At 37.7% G+C, this 6,000-nt stretch overlaps 1 protein-coding gene across 1 annotated transcript in view; it reads right to left on the reverse strand.

The window, feature by feature from the left end:
• cd82b (CD82 molecule b) overlaps positions 1–6,000 on the reverse strand; it is a 28,037-nt gene extending 22,037 nt beyond the window's left edge. Inside the window, exon 1 of the mRNA XM_074632516.1 lies at positions 5,871–6,000. The gene's annotated coding sequence lies outside the window, so the exon portion shown is untranslated. The remainder of the gene's footprint in view (positions 1–5,870) is intronic.

A 6,000-nucleotide genomic window follows, 5' to 3' on the forward strand; every position in this document is an offset into this window, starting at 1 on the left:
GTCGTGAAGGAGGCTAAATAATGCTCCAAACTGCGCTAAATTTTGGCCAGAAAAAACTGGCACGGACATTTTCACAGGGGTCCCTTGACCTCTGACCCATGAGTCTCTCCTTTACAGACATGCCCAGTTTGGGGCAAGTCATAGTCAAGTCAGCACACTGACACACTGACACACTGACAGCTGTTGTTGCCTGTTGGGTTTGAGTTGGCCATGTTATGATTTGAGCATATTCAATATAATATATATTTATGCTAAATGCAGTACCTGTGAGGGTTTCTGGACTATATTTGTCATGTTTTGTGTTAATTGATTTCCAATAATAAATATATACATACATTTGTATAAAGCATATTTGCCCACTCCCATGTTGATAACAGTATTATATACTTGACAAATCTCCCTTTATGGTACATTTTGAACAGATAAAGAAAGTAATTAATTTGCGATTAATCGCGATTAACTATGGACAATCATGCGATTAATCGCAATTAAATATTTTAATCGATTGACAGCCTTAATTACCAGTTAAATTACTTTTGTGTTTCCTTGGAGCGTTTTAACTTTACTGACATCTCTGACTTTTACTGTATCTTCCCCTTCAATCGGTTAGTGGTGTTTCTATCTATGCATACAAGTGAAAGGGGAAGCAATAGTATCCACACTGCCATCTCCCGCCTAATTTAAATATGAAATGGTATTTAACACCCATCTAAAAATGTTTCCATACTGTTTACTTCCTAATGTTTTTCTAAAACTACTGTGTTTATTTTATGTTTTATGTTTTTCCTTCTTACAAAATTCTTCATCTAATATAATCTTCCCAATTAGATTCATGGCTCAGCTGGTTGAATAAAACACTGAAAGTTAGGATTCACCAAGTAATACAATTTGAGCTGCTGAACCATCACAAGAGCACTAGTTATTTAGAGTAACCAAATACAAACATGGGCATGGCCAACACAATTCATGTTTACAAAACTAAACACAGCACAAATCCCAAAGCAGATACCCCTGCAAAGTAGATAATCCTTAAAGGAGATTGCTGGTCTTTATGTCTAGATGGTGAGCAGCAGTGCAGATTAAAAAAGGCTTAGTTATGACAACCATTGTTTGTTGACTGAGCCCCGTCCATCTGAAAACAATCCCCAACAATGCCTCAATGCTACTTAGTATATTTTTCAAACAACAAATTAAATAGGCTAACAGGACCAGCCCAATTCATTCTGAAGCAGCCAACTGAACATATTGAGGTTAGCAGCAAAGCCAAACCAAACCAAACCAAACCAAATCATAAATCAACTCTTTTGCAGAACGTCCATGCAAGCTCACACATTGAGCAGATCCTGCAAACAACTGTGGGCCCATTTTATAGGTTTATTTTTGCTGAGCCTACCTAGACAAACCCAATCACACTGGACTCCCTGAAAGTGGATGACAAATCTGTTCCAAGGTAAAAAAATAAGGACTGGAAAGTGCGATGGAAATTCAAAGGAGAGCCAAACAGCAATTCCAAGAAACAGCAGTATAACAGCTATTCATAATGAAAGACAATGTAGTTTCTTTGTCTGAAATGGGACAGCAGAAAAAGACTATTAAGCTCAAGTAGGGCATTCACGACTGCTGCATTTTAGTAGTCATCAATTACTCCCAAAAAGTAGTCGACTACTCGATTAATCACAGGAGATAGATATTATTCAAATCTCAAATACAACCAGTAAAGGGTTAACTAATGTAGGCGGGACCCACCTAGAGGTAGGTGAAATAGCACAGTCCTCGATTGGCTCTGAGAGGCCGTTTACCGATGAGCGGCGATCTGATTGAACTAAACCCCCAGCAGGCTTGTCTGAGCTGGAGAAACTGTTTGAGTGCTGTCAAAAAACGTATATTGCCAAGAAGTGAAAGTTAATATTTGGTTACATTGCAACATCAGCGCCCAGCAGCAAAGCTACGCTTACACCATTTGGACTGAAATAAATACCTTAAGTTCTGTTTATTTAACATGGCATAATATAGAAAGTGATTAGTCAAACAAATTGTTCAACAACAACTTAAGTTATGTCCACCTTTGGTCAGTGCCATACTGTCGATCATAGTCAAGCATTGGGATGTATAGCCATGTTTCTTTCTGCCTCTTGCTGCATGTCTGCTGCTTTAGTGCCCCAACAGTGTTAAATTCACGCATGACAACAAAAACTACCCCAGCTGCATATCTGCTGTGATGTAGATGTATTGCCACTGTTATATGACTGCACCGTGCTAAAACCACAGATGAACTATTAGTCTACAACGATGCACAGTGTCGACTAGTGGTTTTGATAGTTGACTATTGTGTGAAACTCCTAAAGCTCACACTCATGGTGCAAAAACCATGTGCAGAAAAGAAATGACTCTCTCTAAGAAAGCTGCAAATGAGTCACCTGAACTTTACAAACTCTGTGACCTCTTATAGCCATTTTCCTCCATGTGGTTTGATCACCATCGAACAGTGTTTGGGGTGCACTAAATTGAAATTGGAGTTTATTAAAAAGCCAGCACACAAGCATGGGGTACAGAGATGATTATGAAGGCAGCATTAGTGGCAGATGGCATCGACTGTGTCAGTAATGGACCCAGCATGGATCAACTACATCCCTGTTGTACACAAAAAGCAAGGCGACGTGCCAACCTCCATCTACCTTCTCCTCCTATTATATTTCATATATGACCCATTTACACATCTGTGAGGCCAACATCACGCTGGCATGAACTTGCCTGCTGCTAAAGCCCTTAATACCATGCCAGAATCCTGCATCAACATGTGCAACCAGGTTGTTTGTCCCTCTGTACAGACAGGATGTTGCTCATTATCTCAGTGGCATTTTGGTGACTAAACTGATTTTTTTTTTAATGTTTGAGTAAGAGGAAACAGCTTCAGCACATATATATTTCTAGAGGCAGTTACTGGTGCAAGTTAAGTTTTGAGTGTAATATTGCAGCTTGCGAGGGTGAAGACTAGGCCTGCTAGTAATTATCATTTTTACTATCAAAATATTGTTTATGTCTGTAAAGGTTTTCATTCATCTGGGTCATGTAGTCTAGACTATGTTTCATCAGTTGAGTTGCTTCATCGGTTGATAAGCCTTAACAAATTCTGTGGGATGGAGGGGATTTCCTATTTAGTATCGATGGGACTCATGACATAAAGGGGTGAAATCCCCCACAGCGGTTCAGTGCCAGGTACCGTCCCACCATCCAGTGGAAACGATGAAGCATCTCTGGCGACAAGACCAAACAGAGCTTAGAGTATTTTATGATATAAAACAGAAAGAAGAAAAGGATGTGGTTTGGTGAAAAACAGTGTTTGTGTCACAACCAGCTTCAAAAGTGTTGCCAATACAACTTTATTAACCTCCTAAAGCCCAATAAAGCAGCTGCAATGGAACCAGCAATATGAGGCTACAGCCTGAGGCTGCGGTGTCCTACACAGCATCAAACAACTCACCTCTGCTCCACTGTGGCTTTTCAAGATACATCATGTGGGTATATGAGCTGTAAAAGACTTTAAAGTGGTATACTGTAGTTTGTAAACGTGACACACAGCAGCCAAATACATGGCTAGCTGAATGGCGATGGTGGCCAAATCCCAAAAGCAAACTATTTCAAATTCTGTCACTGAATAATGATGAATCCACTTGTAATTTCTGCAGTAAAACTAAATGAAACTTAAGTTGTTGTGAGAGCAGACAGTAACTTGGAGTTGAGAATGAATTTTGCTTGCTCCACTACAGTAGGTATGCCTGCTCAGATATGAATTTCTGCTTGCAAACCACAACATTGCTAAAAAGCGTGCACCTAATGCAAGAGGGCTGCAAGAGCACTGTTGCAACTGGATGTTGCCTCGCATAAGGCATCTTACTCACTGCTTCTCTTCAGTTTTGCCAAATAAATGCCTCCGTACGGCTCACAAACTTTTTCCTGCCAAGACTTCTTATACACATACAAATCCTAACAAAAATAAGTTTGTGTCCCTATCCTCTCTGACAGCTTTGTAAAATAATGCAGAAAACTAATGTCACAGAATAGTTGTACATTTCTTGTATATAACCAGGACATTTACCAAAGAATGCAACAACGGAGCTGCATCAAACCTCGTCCAACATAGGGGGTTTGGGGATTATTTTCATGCTGTTTTAGCATACAATATTTTTTACAATACACTTTATCAAAGGTGATGGCTCACATAGGGACAAAAATGTCTATCAAAGTTGAGACACATGACCATGTGATGAGGACAGTTATCCTGACCCACTGTACAGTCTCTAAGTGGGCTAAAACTTTTCACTATTTCCCCTTACAAAAAAAGCAGTATACTTCAAGTTTATTTTAATGAAGTAAAGTTCAAGTATATATTTCCCAAGTATACTTTATGTAGTAAGTATACTAATATCAATGTACTAGTAGTATACTTATAGGTGTACAGCTTTAATAATTCTTAGTATTAATTTTGGCGAACTTTTTAGTTTATAAAAGTATACTTTAAGTTTAAGTATTGTACTGCGTTTACTAGTTTTATACTGGTAGCACTCTTTTTAGTTTATGAAAGTGCACTTTAAAGTATACTCTCAGTAAACTACTAGTTTAATAGTTTTTATAGTGCAAGTATGCTTGTATATACTTGTAGCCCACTGTATAGTTTTTAGTAGTGCACTTTAAAGTAGCCTATATTCAGTAAACTACTAGTTTAATAGTTTTTATACTACAAGTATACTAACTTATAATTTTCTTAGTATCAATATATTAAGTACAAGTATAAGACAAGGATACTTAGACTTTTCTGTATACTTGTCAGTATGAGCCAAGTAGTATACTTTTGTTAAGTATCTCTCTGATAAGTACATAAAAAGTCAACTTAAAGTATACTCTCTTATTTTAAGTTTAAAAGTGGAATACTATATACTTGTAGCCCACTGTATAGTTTATGAAAGTGCACTTTAAAGTAGCCTATATTCAGGAAACTACTAGTTTAATAGTTTTTATACAAGTATACTAACTTATAATTTTCTTAGTATCAATATATTAAGTACAAGTATACTTATACTTTTCTGTATACTTGTCAGTATGAGCCAAGTAGTATACTTTTGTTAAGTATCTCTCTGATAAGAACATAAAAAGTAAACTTAAAGTATACTCTCTTACAGAAGTATACTAATAGCACACTTGAATAAACTTATTTCTGGTAAGTGTCCCCATGAGGGAGGTCCTTCACCTTTGGGACCACTTGACCACCTGCTTTAACGTCAGCGGTTTACTTATGAGATTCTTTAAAGACCAACATACAGCATAGAAATAACTCAATACAACTCAGAATATTAATACCTCACAACATATTTGAGCCGCTACAACGGCGTTAACAGATTGAGATTGAGACGTTGAGACGTGACCGTGGCAGCGGCAGGTTGCTACAGTAACATACACATACATACTTTTATAAGTTAGTCCTTCTTTCACAGACCTCAAATGTAACACTTTTACAAGTAGAACTGAGCCCGCCATTTTGTTTATTTATTAAAGGGACTTTAACTTTATAGAATGTTATCAAATCAGTTCGGTGGACTTTTAACCAACGTTCTAGAACGTTAGCGTAACTTTGACGTTAACGTCAACAGTAAACTAACGTCTCTTCATTCAGACATCACTGTTAAAGCAAACTGCCGTTAACATGTTAGTTATCTTTCTGTAAGTTTAGTAATTTAAGACACTTTTCACAAGTTTTCTAAAGGAAAAGGAGATCGCTGCTAACTCTAACAACGATTCTGGCGTGCTCTTTTATCACTTTAACTAACCTAACGTTACATACTCAACGTTAAACATGAATAACGTAAAACACTTACGTTGACTTGGTCTCCTGCAGGTGGTAACAGTTGTTCTGATGGGTCGACCGTCTTCTGTCCTGCTCGCTGGGGGACTGAACTGTCTCTGGTGAGAAACAACACTACTGTGTGTGTGTGTGTGTGTGTGTGT

Source organism: Sebastes fasciatus, chromosome 4, assembly GCF_043250625.1.
Source record: "Sebastes fasciatus isolate fSebFas1 chromosome 4, fSebFas1.pri, whole genome shotgun sequence".
In the NCBI taxonomy this organism is placed as follows: Eukaryota; Metazoa; Chordata; class Actinopteri; order Perciformes; family Sebastidae; genus Sebastes; species Sebastes fasciatus.